Consider the following 21,501-nt stretch of genomic DNA (forward strand, 5'->3'; position numbering starts at 1 on the left):
TTCCCCATATGATACATTCTTAGCCTTTCCTTATGTCTCTTTATTTAGATAATAGTTTTATGTTTTAAGAAATACTTTGAAAAGACTTTTGTTAATTTTATATTTTAGATCCATACTCTGTTTTTTTAATATTATGATATGCATTTTAATTATTCAACATGATCTCAAATCTAATAACAGAATTTTGGCAATTAAACTATTTAAAATCATCCTTATTAACAGAGAAACTACTTCATTTCACTGATTTAATTGTTGCTTACCTTATTTTAGCATTTCTATCTTGGATGGAAAAATTGTACAATTTGTGTTGCCACAAGGGAGAGATCTAGATTAAATACATCCTATTAAAATATGAAGTGAGCCAGTTGATTTAAGTTAAAAAGTAGCTTCCTTGTGACCTAAGAGAGTTTTTAGATTGATAATAACATAGGTATAGAACACATCCTATAGAAAGTAACATCAATTTAGGTGACTTCATTCAGCTAAACACATATATATTATTTCTATGAGTTACTCTGTGTATCAAATTTTATTAATGATCATCAACAATACTTATTAAGACAAATATATTAGTCATTTGGAAGATAATTATTCACTCATAGTGAGAATAATACTATGAATAAAATGAACTTGCCAACCTTGTTTTTAATTACCAAAGACTTTCCCTTCATGTTTTCCAAGGACATTCTGATGCTTGTCAACTGTCGTACATATTAACTTTCTTCTAAATCTACTTTATTATGCTTTCATTCTGCAGTTTTTTTTTTTTTTGCAACATTGCCCCTTTTCTTCCCATTCTTGTTCTCTTCTCTTTGTAAGTACCTAGATTGGGAGAAAAACAATTTCAGAACTGTGAAGTATTACAAAAGGGGGAAATTTAAAGATTCAAATTCCTTATTTATGGTAAATATTTCAGAAACAGGAAGAGATGTACAATTCTATTCAACCCCAAAAGACTCAAAGAAAATATAAGATTTTAAGAATTACTTTAAAAAAACTATTGCAGGAGTTCCACTGTGGCTCAGGTGTAACAAACCTGACTAGTAGCCATGAGGACATGGGTTGAATCTCTGGCCTCACTCAGTGGGTTAAGGATCCTGCATTGCAGTGAGCTGTGGTGTAGGTGGCAGATGTCGCTCAGATCTGGCATTGCTGTGACTCTGGTGTAGGCCAGTGGCTACAGCTCTGATTCAACCCTGAAAAACACAAAAACAACAAACAAACAAAAACTATTGGGTAGCATTGCATACTCAGGACTCAAAATAAAAAACCAATAAAAAAATTTTAAAAAGATGGGCATAGTTCCTGTCATGGTGCAGTGGGTTAAAAATTAGACTGTAGCGGCTCTGGTTGCTCCAGAGGCATGGGTTCAATCCCTGGCCTGGTACAGTGGGTTAAAGGATGCAGCACGGCCACCCCTGCTGCATAGGCCACAGCTGCTCTTCAGATTCAATCCCTCGCTTGGAAACTTTTGTATGCTGAGGGGACAGCCATAAAGAGAATAAAAAAGGAATGGGTCAATTTTATGCATGAAACATGCAAGAGAGATCTGTTGGTGTACATAGCTTTCAGGAGGTGTGGTGATTCTCTCCAAGTTTATGGAAAGCTGAATTAAGAGTAACATCTCCTGTGCTCACTCCGGCAGCACATATACTAAAATTGGAATGATGCAGAGAAGATTAGCATGGCCTCTGGGAAAGGATGACACAGAAATTCATGGAGTGTGCCATATTTTTGAGTCATTTTGCTGTACAGCAGAAATTGGCACAACATTGTAAATCAACTATACTTTAATAAAAAAAAAGAGTAACATCTCTCCTCTCAATGAAAATTCCCTTTAGAAATTTACATTTGTCTGTTATCAGCAATCCAATGTGAGTACCTAGTGCCAGTTTTAATGAAATCTCCTGGAAATGTTCATAAGGTACACATACATACCTTGTGAGCTCATCTTTGGAGAGTGATTAGGGATTGACTGGCTGGAGGGAAGTGTTTTTGTTTGGTTTGGTTTTTCCCCAACAGAAAAGATTAGTAAGAACAATTTTTGAAGGGAAGGAGTATAAGCAATAAAAAGTAAAGAATAAGGAAACCTTTTGCTCAAAGAGGTATGCATACAGAGGGCAAGTTAACTTGGACTGGTTATGGAATTGGAATCACAGTGTTGGGAATCAAATTTAGGATTTTCTGACTCACACTCACTCTGCTCCTCTGCTGCTAACTAGACTTCAAATTAAAAAATCAAATCAAATCCTCTGAAACTTAAAAAAAATACTGCCTTTTCATCTTATTTAAAATAAGCAAACAAGTGGAAAGAAAACCTCTATTAAAATTCCAACATCTTAAGCCTTCCATTTAATTTAAGAGGTTATTCAAGAACAGTTTTCACTCTGTTTAGTTAGAGGTTGACTATTGTTTTGCATCCTTTAACTGTATTTGATGCCAGAAGCCACAGAGTATTTATGCTCTGTGGTTGTTTTCCCTCCATTAATCCACATAAGGGAAAAGAATTTTATTGTCATACTATTAAACAACTTCTTTGACAAGTTTGTGGTTTCACTGTGATTTTTTCATAAGCCCTGCAAATGATTCATTTATTTATGACCAGAATCTTGAGAAGATGGACTCTTCGGATCCATATCTGCATCTGTTCCATGGGCATACAAAATCAGCCCTACATATGCAAAATACATTAAACGAAACAAGCTATTCTACCAAACGGTAAATTGCTGGGGATAGGATATGTGCCATGTTGATTTCTGTATATCACATTGAGCCTAACCCATGACCACACGGTAGAGTTTCAATTGTAAATTTTGAATATATACTATGTTTTTTAAACCACACTGAATTTAAGTAATTGCTTACCATGAAACAATAACTATTAACTAGTTGCACACCAGGAAGGAAAAAAAAATAAAAACAGTGTGCAACTAAATTAAATATCTGACATCTTTCCCTTTTAAATTGGTTTGCAGATGTAGTATCAGATTAAATGTGATTGAGATTCCTAAATAAGTTATCATTGACCATATAAGGCAGGTGGCCAAAATTAATGATAATAATAATAGATACGAAGGAGGATTAGGTAATCTAGGCAGTCTAGTGAGGTTGGTTTTGGAAGTTGAGAGTTATGTTGTGATGTGAGGCAGAGATCCATTGGACAAAACCAACTTGAATGTAATCTGGTCAATGATTGCCTGCAGGAGCTTGGGTTCAGCAAATGATACTAATTTACTTCAGATGGAGGTTCAGTATGGAAGTCAGGAATGGGGAATGGGTTGAGTTGATATTTTCATATGGAGCCAAGTTATTGATTGGCATCTCCCAAGAAGATAGGTACTAGCTGGTATTCAGACTCAACTTCCAGGGTTGAAAAAAACTTGGAATGTTAGACCAGCTAACTGATCTACCAAAGAGCTAAGAAGAATGAAATTTTAATCCTGTGGACCCAGCACAGATTGTAAACATGGAAAGCCATGAATTGGGGCTAAACAGAAATCTGGGATTTTCTGTGGTATATCACTTGAGGTTCTGTCTGGTAGTAAAGGATTCTTGGATAAGTGGAGAAATTTAGGGAAGCTCAGCACATATGTTGGGGCATACCAAAGTAAAAGGAGTATGACTTCACTCCAAGGTTGACTCAATGATGAGGAAAAAGACAGTTAACTAATTTCCTTAGGCTTTGCATATGAACAGGACTAGAACTAGAAGGATCATATAATTTACTTTTCACGTCAGTTCCCTTTTGAGAATAGAAAGGGGGACTTTAGTGATGAAGACTGAACCACATATTAAAGCTTAGATTTTCTTAGGCAGACTAGGATGCAGTGTCACCTTATGTAGAATAGAGTGGATAGAAGATTCTGGGAATTGAGTTTCACAGACTTTTCTGGGAGGAGCAGTGGAAATAAAAGTATAGGAAAATTGGTCAGCTTTGGCCACAATTATATCTCATCTACAGGTGAGGATTATTTGGTCTTTCTTCCAAGAAGTCTCCACTGTGTATACTAGATGGGATGGAGCTAATGGGTGTCCTGGAGGTTTGTAATGAGCCCATGGGAGGAATGCTGGCAGGACACTCAACATGGCCATATCCTTTAGTGTTTCTGAATCAGTCATGAATTAGGTGGTCAGGAGATGAGTGATTGGGCCCACAGGAGAAGAAGAAATGGACTGGTCAGGATGCAGAGGAATGCTCCATGAAACCAATGCAATACATCAGCATACAGTAGATCCAGGTCTTCCCTTCCCCACTAAAATCTCTGAAGTCACCATGCAAGAATATGTCTTTTTTTTCATGTCCTAAGGATACACCTTTGGGGCAATGACATTTGTGGATTTCTTATAACTGTTCATCTATCCATATAAGAGGATAAAATATCAGTTATTTTATTTTTTATCTTATATACTGGAAGAGTTGTAAAATTTCCAAAAAAAAAATTGTGTTTCCAAGCACTACGGAGGACTGCTTAAAAAGCAGAACTAGATGTGCTGAATAAAATATCACAAATATCCTTTAAGTGCAATTCTAAACTTCTAGAAATTAAGGAAAATCCCCAGAGATAAAGTAAAGAGCCAATTAAAAACCTGAAGAGTGACACCTGACTAGGTCCAGAGTGAAGGGAAAAGAGACAGTGGTAGAAAGCTAAGCCCTGAAAGAGTGAGATGCCCAGGATTAGGGCTGACTAGATAAAATCTGCCCACTCTCATGAGGAGAATAAGGATTTCTGGTGGGGGTGGGAACAAAACATTGAACAAGAAAGTTGTTTGAAGCTCATGCCATGAATATGCCCTCAATGCATTTGTGCTTTTAATTCCTATCATCCCCTTGTATGTTTCTGAACCCCTCAAGATGATAAGTGAACCTTAATCTCAAACTGGTAATACCCACATGACTCTTGGCCAAACCAACAGGGAATCTTGTTGGAGGAACAAAGTCCATAGGACTTTTAAGCAAATACCCATATTACTCATATTTCTATCATTGGTACTCTGAAGAAATGTGTAGTCTCAGAAACATTTTATGAATTGCTCTTTAATTCTGGTTTGAATCCTTTGCCTTTTTATACAATGATGCATAATGTTTTTGACTCCCTGCTTTCCTGAGCTATGATTGTTCAACAAAATAAAGATAATTTAGGAGTGGACAGAGTTATGCAGGGATTTCCTGAATGACAACAACAAAAAAAGTCATTTTCTCTCCACTGCTTATTTTCAAAATGTGTCCTTAAATTTCAATTTTTGTCATTATCATTGGCAATGCTTATCTATATTGACCTTTACTATCCTTTTTAACATCTTAAAAGCTTCAATCGTGTCTCTGCTCTTCAATGTTTTTTCTTCAACTATTGTAATCTCAGTTTTTCTAGCTCTCCAAGTAATACAACTTCCTTTCTCATTTATCATTCCGGCCCCATCAATCCCTTCTGCCTCCTCAATGTCTTTCCTGAAACATTTTTCCTTTCCTTACAGAGGGAGATTGTCTCAAACGGCAAGTCACTGAGTGTATTTAATCAGCCACCATTACAGTGTCTGGCTTCCCAAGACATGTTTGTAGCCTATTTCATAAATTTATTGTTCTTAAAAGCAAACCTAATTTCACAATGAAACTACCCAATCTCCTTTTCATCAAAAACCAGGGTAAAATATGTCTTTGGTATAAACAATACTGTTCAGCTGCTGTGATCTAATTGGGGTTAGTTTACACTGTGTGTTCTCTAAAATCATTCCTCTTGAACTTAGAACAGGTATTGCTTTGATCCTTCTTTAGTCCCCTTTTGTCCTCAATTTCTTCTCTCTTTTATCTATCCTCCACTCATTACAGTGGGCACATTCCTGTTACCTAAAGCATGTCCACTGCCCTCGTATACTGTACATAATAATCATTGTGCAGTGTTTGTATGCCTTATCCTTGATTCTTGGAACAACCCTATCAAAGAGGCAGAATGGCTACTAACACCCAAAAGAGGAAGCTCCCTCAAAGGCTGAATGTTTTGCCTAAGATTGGATAATAGGTTACCCAAGAGCCAAAATGAAATATGAAATCTCCCCACTAAACCAAAAACTTCAACGTGAGAGCTATTTTGATATCTCAGTTGAATAGGGGGTGGGTATTCAAAGGTCCTTGGTAAAGTTGAGAGGTTACCTTTATGAGACTCCAGGGTCATCCAGCTTTGCATATATTTACATAATCATGTCAAAGTCTCTGTTACTCATGTACACAAGTTGAAATGTTATAAAGGTACTAAGGTGTACATGATTCTCCTGAGAGCTGCCTTTGGCCATGTCCAAGAACATTTCTCATTGTCTGAAACTCAAATGATCATATTTCTACTTTCTCTAAGATCCTCATTTATCAGTCTTCCTTTCTTTTTCTTCCTAGCTTCAGTGATCTATGCTATCAATTTATATATTTATACATTTAAATTGAATACTTAAGCAAGATAAAAGTCCTTGAAAGAAGTGGTATAAAATTAATGTTGAATTGAGTTGGGGGTTGCTGGGGGTAATAGGAAGAAGAGAATTTTGTCTAAGCTACTTTCCTAAATCTGAACTAGATGTATGACATACACTTCTCAATACACCCGTTCTCTTATAACACTCCTCACGGTGATGCAGAACTCCTTTACCTATTTTACAAGAATCGAAAAGAGACTCGAGGAGTTCCCACTGTGGGGCAGTGGTTAACGAATCCGACTAGGAACCATGAGGTTGCGGGTTCGATCCCTGGTCTTGCTCAGTGGGTTGAGGACCCGGCGTTGCTGTGAGCTGTGGTGAAGGTTGCAGACGCGGCTCAGATCTGGCGTTGCTGTGGCTCTGACGTCGGCCGGTGGTACAGCTCCAATTAGACCCCTAGCCTGGGAACCTCCATATGTCGTGGGTACAGCCCCAGAAAAGGCAAAAAGACAAAAAAAAAAAAAAGAGAGAGAGACTCGAGATGTACATTTAATAAATTAAAGGGGAGGAGGTCTAATTCAAAGTCCATGCCATACCCAGGGTATCAAGCTGCTTTTTATGATAAGGCATCTCCACATATGACATTATCTCAAGGTCATACAAGGTCCTGGGCTCTAGATCCCTCAATTAGAGCCTGTCAGGCACCTCCCACTTGTGGGATGCTGAGAAGAGTAACACATCATCTTCCTAATCAGGAGACTTACAGTCTCATTAGGAAAACAAAGGTAGTAGATATGAAATGATCAAAATACTGTGTAACAACTCAATAATATACATACATGGGACTTTCCATTGTGGCTCAGTGGTAATGAACCCAGCTAGTATCCATGAGGACGCAGGTATGATTCCTGGCCTCACTCAGTGGGTTAAAGATCTGGCTTTGCTGTGGCTGTGGCATAGGCTGATGGCCATGGCTCTGATTTGACCCCTAGCCTGGGAACTTCCATATGCTGCAGGTGAGGCCCTAATGTGTGAGTATACATATATACACATACATGGGGACGAGAGGTTTATAAGAACTTTGTACCTGCCACTCAGTTTTGCTGTGAAAGTGAAACTGCTCTAAAAATAAAGTTTCTTAACTTAAAAGAAAAAAAATCAGGCAGAGTTGGGGATTCCTTTGGAATCTCAGAGTTCCCCGAATAAGTTCCTAAGGGACTCACTAATCCAATTCAATGCATATAAAACTTTGCTGTGAAACAGAGTGAGCCACCAAGAGCAGACCTGAGATCTAAGCAATTTTAACAGCAGTTTGGTTGTTTTCCAGCAACTTCTGTGTCAGTGGGTTCTCCCAGAGTGTCACCTCGCTCAGCTGGATGGTATGTGAACCACAGAATGAATGGCAGCCTCTTTGCAAATTGAAGTCTGCAAAAGGTGTGAAGACATATCAATGGGTTGTCAAGAGGTGTGAAAAATCTAGCCATCAGAATATTGCCAATCACTCCTAAATGGACACTTTCAGGAAGCATGTTTCTTTTCTTGTTTCTCACTCTCTCTTCTGGCAGGGCTAATGCACAATCGTTTAAGGTGTTAGAAGAGGGAAACTCCATCTGAACCTGTTTAGTTCCCTCATGGAAACTTTGAAGAATAAACCATGAGGAGCCTGGGGAAATAACGGCTTTTTTTTTTTTTTTTATCATCACATCTTCCTTCTGACTCACTGCAGATATTTTTTTCTCATACAAATACATTTTATATATTAGATCTCACTGAGAACACACATAAGGAACGGACAGTGCTAACATAATCAAGTTAGGAGCCACCGCAACTCAGTTTCTAATATCAACTTTGGTGTAATATATTAGAGGCATAATGTGCCTCGGTATATTAATAAAATCAATCACTATTTTGAAAAAAATCTTTTTTTTTTTGGTCTTTTCTAGGGCTGCTTCCTGCGGCACATGGAGGTTCCCAGGCCAGGGGTCTAATTGGAGCTGTACCCACCGGCCTACGCCAGAGCCACAGCAACGCCAGATCCGAACCATGTCTGCAACCTACACCACAGCTCACGGCAATTCCACATCCTTAATCCACTGAGCAAGGGCAGGGATCGAACCTGCAACCTAATGGTTCCTAGTCGGATTCGTTAACCACTGTACCATGACAGGAACTCCTGAAAAAAATCTTAATTTGCTTACTTTGAACTGAGGCTACAAACCCATTTTCTCTAATGCTGTCTTATTCGTATGACATATTATATTGAGAAAACAGAATACCAGGCCAAGGAGTTCCCATGATGGCTCAGTGGTAATGAATCTGGCTAGTATCCATGAGGATGTGGGTTCGATCCCTGGCCTTGCTCAGTGGATTAAGGATTCAGCATTGCCGTGAGCTGTGGTATAGGTCACAGACGAGGCAGATCTGGTGTTGCTATGGCTGTGGCATAGGCCAGCAGCTATAGCTCTGATTCGATCTCTAGCCTGGGAACATCCATATGCCATGCCAAGGGTGCAGCCCTAGAAAGACCAAGAAAACAAAACGAAACAAAACAAACAAACAAAAAAAAACAGGCCAATGCCATGCATGACTTTAAATATGCTGATTAATTACTCAACAAGTACCTCTGGAGAAGGCTGTAAGGATCTTCTTATTACAAAGTGTTGGAAATAAGTGTCTTTAGGAAAAGAAAATATTCATCTTTCAAATGCAAAAATAGATCTGAATGTCCATGACAGAATAATTTGCAGGAAATTTAATTGTGCCTCCATTTTAGAACCAAATTGAGAAAGTGCAGTTTTACTGTTTCTGACAGATAAGCTCCACACTCCGATTCTTAGCTTTCCATTTTAAGATGAGGATTCAAAACTGCCAAAATTTTCGTCTTCTGGCTCCATCTCTGCACCAGCTCACACCTGACTATGGCTGAGACCTCATGAATACTGCCTGATTTCATCAAGTACCACATTCTCCATCAGCAGACTGCAATTTCAGAACTGTCCATAGAAATGCAAAGGAGAAAAATATCTTTACTGATCATCCTCATGACTTCTGGCTAATTTGTTTTCAAATTGTTCTTAATAGGGGTCAAAATGGAGAAAGGAATTTATAACATGTCCATATGGTCAAATATTTGAGTCTGATTATCATAGGAGGCAAAAATTCTTTCTAAAGCACAGTCTAATTGTACAGTCCCCTGCCTAGTTTTTTGGTTTTTTGTTTGTTTTGTTTATTTGTTTTCCATTGGCACTGCTACCCTTCTTGACTTCCCAAGCCTTAGCATGGTATGGTCCCTAGTTATTTTTAGGACCTTGCATCTGGCTGGTCACTGCCTCGAACTCTGCTCCTTCCATATCAATTTCTAACAACTCTTTTCTCTAAAGATTCCTTCACCGTTCCACACCTGGACTATCTACTTCTCTAGTCCCAACCTCTAAATACTGGCCAGTCCAATCCACTCCGGCCCATTTACTTTAAGTTTCTGTTCTGGGATGATGTCTGACTTTCTTTTTTTTTTTTTTAATTTTTATGGCCACACTTGGAGACATATGGAAGTTTGGAGTCAGGGATTGAATCCAAGCCAAAGCTGTGGCAATGTCAGATCCTTTAACTCACTGTGCCAGGCCCAGGATTGAACCCACACCTCTGCAGCAACTTAAGCCACAGTGAAGTCAGATCCTTAATCCACTGCACCAAGCTGGAAACTCCTATCTGACTGTCTTGAGTTCTGTCCACCTCCTTCCTCCTTATGTCTTAACTACTATCTTTGATCTTTGAATTGATAGCCATTTAGTTTGTAAATTCTTTAAGACGAGGGACACATTCTTAATCATCTCTGTACTTTCAACCCTACAGCAGTGCAGCTAACACTAACACAACTGAAGCTATGGATAATTATTTCTGGAAAGACTTCCCTAGTAAACGAATAAACAAAGAAGCAGTTCACCTGTAGAAAATCAATATTATGAGAGTGCAACCAGAGGCAGCCTTTTGTATAAGTGAAATAAGCAACTATCTCCTTTATTTACATTGTGTGATTTTAATATTCTTAGTAAAAGTTCACCTGCATAAAAGTTGTCTCCTCATGGGTCTGCTGCAATAATCACTCCTTTATGTAAAGGTGTTGGTTTCACTAGATTAAATGCATAAAATAAATGGTAGGCCAAAAGCATAGTTAGGGAAAGAATGCTGAAACATGGTTCAGGTAACAGGGCAAACCAAACTTGCATGTATCCACTAACATCGATGCATAGATTAATATAATAAAAATCATCACCACCAAGAACAACAATAGCAGCATCTGAAAGAGTTTAAAGACAATGAGAGAGAAATTGATAGACATGATAAAGTCAGTCTTAAAGTATTTAACTTCACATATGCTGCTAGAAAGTATCAGATCTAATAAATAATTTTATATGTCTAGAACATTAAAAAACAGTGGGAGTCAAGACACCTGGCCTTGCACCTAGGAGATGTGGGAAGATGGGCCCTCTTTGGGATCTTCAAAGGATAACCCAATTCCACAGAACAGAAACCAGAGGAACTTACCCAACAGATAGAAGATGACGAGGAAGCTTGCCATCTATCCATTACCTAAGGAGAGGAAATGTTCCCATGAGAAGTTGAACATCACTGTCTGGGGCTCTGCATGGAAATGAGGTCTGATTTACTCTACACAAGTCAAAGCAAAGAATACAATATCAGTATGGATCTAAGATTCATGAAGCTCTTGGGGTTCTAACAAAGAAAATGTAGAACTATTCTATAAAGACACTTTCACAATCCAGGTCACGTTGTACTCAAAGCGTCAATAAACCATTTCCAACCAAAAATGATTTCTAGTAAAAATGACAGTCTCTTTGAGGAAATGGGTAACAATAAGGGAGAGTCAGAAGATGTATAAGAGGAAAGGATGCCTGCAAGGACTATACATAAGGAAACATTATTTATTATTTAACACTCCCAGTTTTTGAGATTCCAATACATGGGGTCACATAGATACCACCAGGATCTTCATGGAAGACCACCTTGCTGTGAAGTTGAAAAAAAAGTCACTGTGATAAATGTTATGTGACAATAGGACTGCCTAAGACTAGTCGTACTGTGTCATCACATCTGTTGATCTAAGGAGAATTGAAAAGATTTGTGTTCCAGGGAAAAGAACTTAAAGGTCAGAAAGTTTTTGGAACAAAAGTATATACAAATGAATGACATTTTAATAAAAGACGTCTTAAAATAGTCACGACAGGGTATTGGATCCAGTGGAACTCTCTTGATGTCTATATTCATGTCGCCCAGTTGGCCCTGAATTGTTTGGCTCTGGCTTTAATCTGATTATTCACATAGACATTTACTCAGACCACCAAGACTTTATTGACTGATTTCCATGTGGCTGAGTGATGCCTCAACACCTCAACTTCTGAAATAATCACTCTGGTTCTCTGTTCTTTTTGCTTTGCCATCTTTTGTCAGGTTTTATATTTATGGGGGTGGGGTAGGAAGAGATATGAACATCTTTTCTAAGGTCACTTCTTAAAAGAGGTCCATGTTCCATAGAAAAATGGATAAAACACAAATATTTTCCTACTAGCCATAGCTAAGTAATAGTTTAGAAACAACCATCTATGTGATCACAACATGCCGAAAATAATTGAGATTTTTCTCTTACCCTTCCTGGCTGAGATTCCAGGTACCTTTTAATTTTAGGGAAGTCAGTTGCCTTATTCTAAGACTTTTGAAAAAAATTATATCAATATTCACACAAAAACAAGAGATGCACTGAAAGACTGTAAAAGAAACATTCTCTCTTTTTGTGGAACAGAATCCCTTACTATGAATAATAAATATTGTGAATTAAAAAAAAAAGATGGATTTTTCTTTTTTTAATTTTAAATTTTTATTTATTTAATTTTTATTATTATTTCCCCAACACAATTGTTTTTCTGCTGTACAGCATGGTGACCCAGTTACACATACATGTACACATTCTATTTTCTCACACTATCATGCTCCATCATAAGTGACTAGACATAGTTCCCAGTGCTACACAGAAGGATCTCATTGCTAATCCATTCCAAAGGCAATAGTTTACATCTGTAAACCCCAAGCTCCCAATCCAGCCCACTCCCTCCCCTTCCCGCATGGCAACCACAAGTCTATTCTCCAAGTCCATGATTTTCTTTTCTGTGGAAAGATTCCTTTGTGCCATGTATTAGATTCCAGATATAAGTGATATCATATGGTATTTCTCTCTCTCTTTCTGACTTACTTCACTCAGGATGAGAGGCTCTAGTTCCACCCAGGTTGCTGCAAATGGCATTATTGTGTTCTTTTTTATGGCCGAGTAGTATTCCATTGTGTATATATACCACCTCTTCCGAATCCAATCATCTGTCAGTGGACATTGGGGTTGATTTCATGTCTTGGCTATTGTGAGTAGTGCTACAATGAACATGCATGTCCATGCGTCTTTTTTAAGTACAGCTTATGACCCAGAGTGGGATTGCTGGGTCAAATGGTAGTTCTATGGCTAGTTTTCTAAGGTACCTCCATACTGTTCTCCACAGTGGTTGTACCAGGTTACATTCCCTCCAACCGTGCAGGAGGGTTCCCTTTTCTCCACATCCCCTCCAGCATTTGTTATTTGTGGACTTATGAATGATGGCCATCCTGACTGGTGTGAGGTGGTATCGCATGGTAGTTTTGATTTGCATTTCTCTAATAATCAGGGGTGTTGAGCATTGCTTCAAGTGCTTGTTGGCCATCTGTCTATCTCCCTTGGAAAGATGTCTATTCGGGTCCTTTGCCCACTTTTCAATTGGGTGGTTGGCTTTTTTGCTATTGAGTTGTATAAGTTGTTTGTAGATTTTAGAGATTAGGCCCTTGTCGGTTGCATCATTTGAAACTATTTTCTCGCATTCTGCAAGTTGTCTTTTTGGTTTCCCCTGCTGTGCAAAAGCTTGTCAGTGTGATTAGGTCCCGTTGGTTTATTATTGCTTTTATCTCTGTTGCTTTGGGAGACTGACCTGAGAAAATAGGCATAAGGTGGATGTCAGAGAATGCTTTGCCTATGTTCTCTTCCAGGAGTTGGATGGTGTCTTGCCTTACATTTAAGTCTTTTAGCCCTTTTGAGTTTATTTTGGTGCATGGTGTGAGGGTGTGTTCTAGCTTCACTGCCGTGCATGCAGCTGTCCAGGTTTCCCAGCAATGCTCGCTGCAAAGACTGTCTTTTTCCCATTTGATGTTCTTGCCTCCTTTGTCAAAGCTTAGTTGACCCTGGGGGTTGTCTGGGTTTATTTCTGGGTTCTCTCTTCTGTTCCATTGGTCTGTCTGTCTGTTTTGGTCCCAGTACCACACTGTCTTGATGACTGCTGCTTTGTCATATTGCCTGAAGTCTGCGAGACTTATGCCTCCTGCTGGGTTGTTGTTCCTCAGAATTGCTTTGGCGGTTCTGGGTCTTTTGTGGTTCCATATAAATGTTTGGATTCTCTGTTCTAGTTCTGTGAAAAATGTCCTGGGCAATTTGGTAGGGATTGCACTGAATCTGGAGATTGCTTTGGGTAGTATGGCCATTTTTACAACCTTGATTTTTCCAACCCAGGAGCATGGGATATCTTCCCACTTCTTTACATCTTCTTTAATTTCCTTGATTAATGTTTTATATACTTCCTGGCATATAACTCCTTTACCTCCTTGGTCAGGTGTATCCCCAGGTATTTGATTTTGGGGGGTGCAATTTTAAAAGGTGTTGTATTTCTGTACTCCTTTTCTAACCTTTCATTGTTAGTGTACCGAAATGCGACTGGTTTCTGAATGGTAATCTTACATCCTGCTACTTTGCTGAATTTGTTGATCAGTTCAAGTAGTTTTGGGGTTGAGTCCTTAGGGTTTTCTCTATATAGTATCATGTCATCTGCACCCAGTGACAGTTTTACCTCTTCTCTTTCCATTTGGATGCCTTTTATTTCTTTTGTTTGTCTGATTGCTGTGGCTAGGACTTCCAGTACTATGTTGAATAACAGTGGTGAGAGTGGGCCTCCTTGACTTGTTCCAGATTTTAGTGGGAAGGCTCCCAGCTTTTCTCCACTGAGTAGTATATTTGCTGTGGGTTGGTCATAAATGGCTTTGATTATGTTAAGGGATGTTCCCTCCATACCCACTTTGGTAAGAGTTTTTATCAGGAAGGGATGTTGGACTTTGTCAAATGCTTTCTCTGCATCTACTGAGTTGATCATGTGGTTTTTGACTTTTCTTTTGTTATTGTGGTGTGTGACATTGATTTTGGATGTTGAACCATCCTTGTGCACCAGGGATGAATCCTACCTGGCCGTGGTGAATGATCTTTTTGATATCTTGTTGGATTCGGTTGGCTAAAATTTTGTTGAGAATTTTTGCATCTATATTCATCAAAGATATTGGCCTATAGTTTTCTTTTTTAGCGGTATCTTTGTCTGGTTTTGGAATTAGGGTGATGGTGGCATCATAGAATGTCTTTGGGAATGTTCCTTGTTCTTCAACCTTTTGAAAAAGTTTAAGGAGGATGGGTATAAGTTCCTCTTGGTACATTTGGCAGAATTCACCTGTGAAGGCATCTGGTCCTGGACTTTTATTTGTAGGGAGTGTTTTTTGTGACATATTCAATTTCATTTCTAGTGATTGGTCTGTTCAGTTGGTCTATTTCTTCTTGATTCAGTTTTGGCAGGCTGTGAGTCTCTAGAAAGTTTTCCATTTCTTCTAGCTTGTCAAATTTGGTTGGCACAGAATTGCTCATAGTATTCTCTCATGGCTTTTGGATTTCTGTAGTATCCATTGTGACTTCTTTTTCATTTTGGATATTCTTTATTTGGGTTTTTTCTCTCCTCTTATTGGTGAGTCTAGCCAGATGTTTGTCAATTTTGTTTACCTTTTCAAACAACCAGCTCTTGGTTTTATTGATTTCTTCAATTGTTATTTGAATCTCTACTTTATTGATTTCCTCTTTGATCCTTATGATTTCCTTCCTTCTGCTGACATTAGGTTTTGTTTGTTCTGCTTTTTCTATATCATTTAGATGGTGAGTTAAGTTGTCAATTTGAGGTTTTTCTTCTTTTTTGAGGAAGGCCTTTATTGCTATGAATTTCTCTCTGAGCACTGCTTTGTGGCATCCCATTGATTTTGAGTGGATGTGTCTTCATTATCATTTGTCTCGAGCTATTTTTTAATTTCCTTCTTGATTTCCTCGTTGACCCATTGGTTTTTTAGTAGCATGTTGTTTAGTTTCCATGTAGTAAGTTTTTCTCATTTCTTTTCCTGTGGTTGATTTCTAGATTCATGCCATTGTGGTCAGAGAAGATACTTGAAATAATTTCTATACTCTTAAATTTGTTGAGGTTAGCTTTGTGCCCCAATATGTGATCAGTTCTTGAGAATGTTCCATGGGCACTTGAGAAGAAGGTATATTCTGATTTTTTTGGATGTAATGTCCTGAAAATATTGATTAAGAGGAAATTTTCTATTGTGTCCTTTAGGATCTCTTTTGCTGTATTGATTTTCTGTCTGGAGGATCCGTCCATTGATGTGAGTGGGGTATTAAAGTCTCCTACTATGATTGTATTCCCATCAATTTCTCCTTTTATATCCATTAGTATTTGTTATAGGTATCTGGGTGCTCTGATATTAGGGGCATATATATTGATGACTGTAATATCCTCTTCTTGAATGGATCCTTTAACCATTAAATAGTGTCTGTCTTTTTCTTTCTTTATGGCCTTCGTTTTAAAGTCTATTTTGTCTGATATGAGGACTGCAACTCCTGCTTTCCCGTCTTGTCTATTGGCATGAAATATCTTTTCCCATGCCCTCACTTTCAATCTATATGTGTTCTTTGCCCTAAGGTGAATGTCTTGTAGGTAGGAGATTGAAGGATTTTGCTTTTTTATTCAGTCTGCCTGAGTCTTTTGATTGAAGCATTCAGTCCATTGACATTTAAGGTGATTATTGATAGATATGTATTCATTGCCATTTTAAACCTTGTTTTCCAGTTGATTCTGTTTCTCTTTTCTTCGTTTCTTTTTTTGGGTTGGATGGTTTCCATTTATTTTATGCTTGAATAATTTTCTTTTCAGTTTTTGTAAATGTAATATTTGATTTTGATTTGTGGTTGCCCTGTTTTTGAAGCAACGTTAAGCCCTTCCTGTATCTGCTTGCTTTTGCCTGAGAGTCATATAGGCTCAGACACATCATTAAAAGGAAAAAAAAGAATCTACATTTTCTTACTTTCCTTTCCCACATTGTATGATTTTGATGTCTTTTTTTTTAACATCTTCATATTTAGATCTGTATTCTGGCTTATTTAAGTGACTGCTTTCCAATTGTGGTTTTCTCCATCCTAGATTTCCCTCTTTTTGTTTTTTAATTTAGTGAAGCCCTTTCAGTATTTCTTTTAGAATGGGTTTTGTATATGCTGTACCCTTTTAGCTTTTGTTTATTGGAGAAATTCTTTATTTCCCCTTCTGTTTTAAATGATATTCTTGTTGGATAGAGTGTTCTAGGTTGCAAATTTTTACCCTTCAGCACTTTAAATATATCTTGCCACTCCCTTCTGGCCTGTAGTGTTTCTGTAGAGAAATCAGCTGATAGCCTTATGGGTGTTCCCTTATAATTAATGCTTTGGTTTTCTCTTGCTGCCTTTAGAATCCTCTCTTTAACTTTTGCCATTTTTATTATGGTATGTCTTGGTGTGGGCCTGTTTGGGTTTAGCTTGATTGGGGCCCAATGTGCTTCCCATATCTTGATATCAGTATGCTTTATATTTGGAAAGTTTTGGCCATAATTTCTTCAAGTATATTTTCAATCCCCTTTTCTTTTTCTTTTCCTTCTGGGATTACTATTATGTGTAGATTGGTCCGGTTGATATTATCCCATAGGTCTCTTTCATTGCTTTCATGTTTTTTCATCTGATTTTCTGCCTGCTGTCCTGATTGGGTAATTTCCATTATTTTATCTTCTACGTCACTAATTTGTTCCTTTGCATTATTCATTCTGCTCTTTATTGCCTTAAGCTCAGTTTGTATCTCTGCAAATGAATTTTCTAGTTTTTCTTGGCTATTTTTTAATACTTCCCTTTTGAACTCATGTCTGACAGACTGCAGAGGTCTGTTTCATTGTTGACTGCTTTAGGTGAATTCTCCTGTTGCTTTAACTGGGAATACTTTCTGTGCTTCTTCATCTTGCTTGTGTTTTTCTTTTTCTGTGAGTTTGGGGAAGCCAAACTGTAGTCTTGTAAGGCTACTTCTATGCAAGAATACCTTTTTGTGTTTTTCAGAGGGTTACTATTTATTTTTGGTGTGGGAGTTTGAATATTTGCTGTCTCTTTCTTCAGTTTGAGCAGGCTGTTGTTCCCAGAATGCTCAGTGTGTTTTCAGGGAGATGGAGGCAATGGGTAGGGCCAGAAGTCAGTGCCAGGTCATTGGTCTCTCAATAACAGCAAGGACCTGCAGGATGGTGCCACAGGCTACTTCTAGTTGCAGGGTAGACAGCTTCTCATATGTTTTTTGCCACCTGTATATCTTACCACAGCTTATTTAGCCATTCATCCATCAATGGATATGTATGGGTACTTGGGTTGTTTATCTGCCTTGGGTATTATAAATGATGTTGTTAAGAACATGCCTATAAAATTGGATTGTGATGATCATTGTATAATTATAAATGTAATAAATTCCTTGAGTAATTTAAAAAAAGAACATGGAAGTACATGTTTGAGTTTGTTTCTGTCTGTTTTAGATATATTTCTAGAAGTTGAATTGCTAAATCATATGGTAATTCTATCCCTAAATATTCAAAGATCTTCTATATGGTGTTCCATGGTAGCTATACCCATTTAAAATCCCACCAACAGTGCACAAGTGCTCCTTGTCCTCCATATCCTTGCCATAATTTATCTCCTGTCTTTTGATAGTGGCTTTTAAAAATTCCAGTGTCTGAGGTCTTAAAAATGAAACTTAATAATTCAAACGGTTACCCAGAGGCTGTATAGAAAGAATTACAAAATATAAAATTAAATTTTATTGTATGTATAACGTGTGAAGTGAATTTCCTGTAAAGATGAGCTTGTTTTCTTTATTGTTTGTTTCTGTGTTTTAAGAGTAAACTTTGGGAAAGTTCTGAGTACGTTTTAATTTGGATAATATATATCATATCAAAAAGAACTCCAAAATGTATGCCTGTCTTATGTCAAATGGTGTCCTTAAAGAGGTTCTACAGTGGAGGCTGATATTACCATAATTTACTCTAATATGCTTCTCTTTAACCTCTCTCTCCCTGTCTCTCTCTCTCCTTTCCTTCTTTCTTTCCTTCTCTTCCCATTCTTTTCCTTTCCTATCTTCCTCATTCATCCTTCTTTCCCTCCCTGTCATTTTTTCTTCTTGACCAAATTTCAAATTGAATCTATCTAGAATAGAAAAGGAGATTTTTGTATTATATATCAATAGATACTATTCATCTTTTCCCCTCTTTATGGACTCACTGAAAGTGGAAGAGAGGAGTGGAGAGCAGACCAGTGATTTCACACAAATATTCTTTCTGCATTAAATCATTTGTGTATTGAGATATAGTTTATAAAAATGCACACACACACACCATACACATACACACAAAATGTGTATGCTCTCACACTGTGAAATAGATAGTAATTTTCAAACTTCTGCCCTTAAAATTAAATAAGGCCTAATACAAATATTTTTCAATGACAAATTGAATAACGCACAAAAAATGAAGGTGCCATATATCTGATGCATCTATGGGTAAGCCAGCACCTAATTCTACTCGATAGCAATATTTAAGAACCCTATCCTTCAAGTCTTTACAATTTCCATAATAAAGAAAAGGAGAAACTTTTCTTTATTTTTGAGAGCTTCTTCAAACCTAGTTTCTTTGCCACTCAAGGTCATATCTGCCCTGTGACTAAGGCACTTGTTCTTGTTCCTCTAAGACTGTGAAGTCTTCTTGAAGCTTTTGAGTATCAACAGGCTTTTCTCCCAGAGGTGCTTTAGGTTTTCAATCAGAACGCATTCATTCAATGCACTGTGGGTGGAGGATCTCTTTATCCATCTTTCTATGCAAAATACTTAATGGCAGTGGAGTTATGGTGAAGTTATAAAATCTAACATTATTTTATATTGGATTATAATAGTATAGGTCAATTTTGAAGGATAATAATAATTAAAATTGTTGACACGATTGACAATTTAGTGTTAAAACTGTTCTAAATGCTTTACAAAAATATCTCTTCTAAAACTCATGACAGCTCCAGGATTTGGTAACATAAGAGAAAAATCTGGATTCTAATCTTGAGTCTGACAATCTCTGTGTGTGGTACCATACAAGCCAATTAACCTCTTTGGGTCTAAATTTCCTAAGAGGAACTAGTTACCTATTGCTATGTAATTAATTAACTAATTATCCTAAAACATACCATTAATTTCTTTTTTTTTGTCTTTTTGCCTTTTTTAGGGCCACTCCCACAGCATATGGAGGTTCCCAGGCTAGGGGTCTAATCAGAGCTGTAGCTGCCAGCCTATGCCAGAGCCACAGCAATGCGGGATCTGAGGCGCGTCTGCAACCCACACCACAGCTCATGGCAATGCCGGATCCTTAACCCACTGAGCAAGGTCAGGGATCAAACCTGCAACCTCATGGTTCCTAGTCGGATTCATTAGCCACTGAGCCACGATGGGAACTCCCACCATTAATTTCTGATAATAAATTATTAATCTTAAAAAACATAGTAGCTAAAAAAAATTAGTTATCTTGTAGAGTTTCTGGGGTCAGGAATCTAAGAGTAGCTTAGTTGGGTGGTCTTGGTTCAGGGTCTCTGATGTGGTTGGGGTGGAATACTGGCCAGGGCTCCAGATGTCCCAAGCTTGACCTGGGCTAAGAAATCTGTCTGAGCTCATTCATGGGGTGGTAGGAAGACAGTTTCAGCTCCTCACAACCCGCTGTGGAGGTTTCAGCTCCTCAAGGGCTTTCTAGAAAGCCCTCCATGACAAGGCAGCTCCTTTGCCCACAGTGATCCCAGAGGGAGTGAATGAGACAGAAGCCTCACTGCATTTGCATAATCAATTCTCTGAAATTGTACTATCTCATTTCTTGCTAGCTTTTTTTATTCAAAGAAGCAAGTCATGAGGTGAAGCTCACACTTAACTAGAGGGAAATGAGGCCCTACTCCTAAGGGGTGGTATATCAAAGTATTTCGATGCATGGTCATAGTTTTAACCTGTTTCACCATGCATAATGATGAGTAAGGCCAAGCCATGGGTTGAGTTTGGTGGGATCTTAAAGCCCTTGACATTTTGCAAAAAGGGGTTGAAAGCCTTCATAAACCCTCTAGCTATGTCCACCTTTCAGGGCTGAGTGAGAATGGTGGCCTTGCTGACATCTATCATATTAAAAGTCTTAGAGCCAGACTTGTAAAATTATACTAATAGTTATACTAGTAATATTTCATTGACAGCTTGATGAATTTTTATGTATGTTTACAATAATGTAACAACCACCTAGATCATGTTAGAGAACCCCTCCAACACCCCTGAAGGCCTCACATCACTTACCAGACACCACAGACCGCTTAAAATAACCACTATTCTGACCTTTACCACCATTTATTAGTTTTGCCTGTTTTTAAACTTCATTTACATAGAATCGTACTGTGAATATTTATCTGTCCTATTCAGCTCAATATGCCTAACTTTAAGTGTAGTGGATGGTTATTCTAAGTCCAGACAGAAAAAGTTCATCTGATCAAAATATATAGACTGCACCAGTGTATGGCACAAAAAAACACCAGTTTCTAAGGGATTGGTGTTACTTTCTAGAAGTAGCATGAAGAGGAGAATAGTTGTGAGCTAAAGTAAACATCTGGATTTTTTCTGATAGAGAGCCTTTGTTTTTATCAATTCATTATATAAAGTTATTGTGTTCTTCCAAATGTGCCAGGCATTGAAAGACATGATTGGAATAGAAATATCAGTAGGCAATGTTTTTAACCAAAAGTATCTGCAGCCTACTGATTCAGGGACAATTTATAACAAAATATTATAGGAGCTATTGTGTAAGTAAGGAGACCAAGAA

General features: G+C 37.9%; 1 non-coding gene across 1 annotated transcript; it reads left to right on the plus strand.

Moving 5' to 3' along the window:
- The first annotated feature begins 1,629 nt into the window (after nt 1–1,629).
- On the plus strand, nt 1,630–1,736 carry LOC125123862 (U6 spliceosomal RNA). The gene has a single exon (XR_007134231.1). It is a non-coding gene; the product is annotated as a U6 spliceosomal RNA (small nuclear RNA).
- The last annotated feature ends 19,765 nt before the right edge of the window (nt 1,737–21,501 follow it).

Source organism: Phacochoerus africanus, chromosome 3 (genome assembly GCF_016906955.1).
Source record: "Phacochoerus africanus isolate WHEZ1 chromosome 3, ROS_Pafr_v1, whole genome shotgun sequence".
Classification (NCBI taxonomy): Eukaryota; Metazoa; Chordata; class Mammalia; order Artiodactyla; family Suidae; genus Phacochoerus; species Phacochoerus africanus.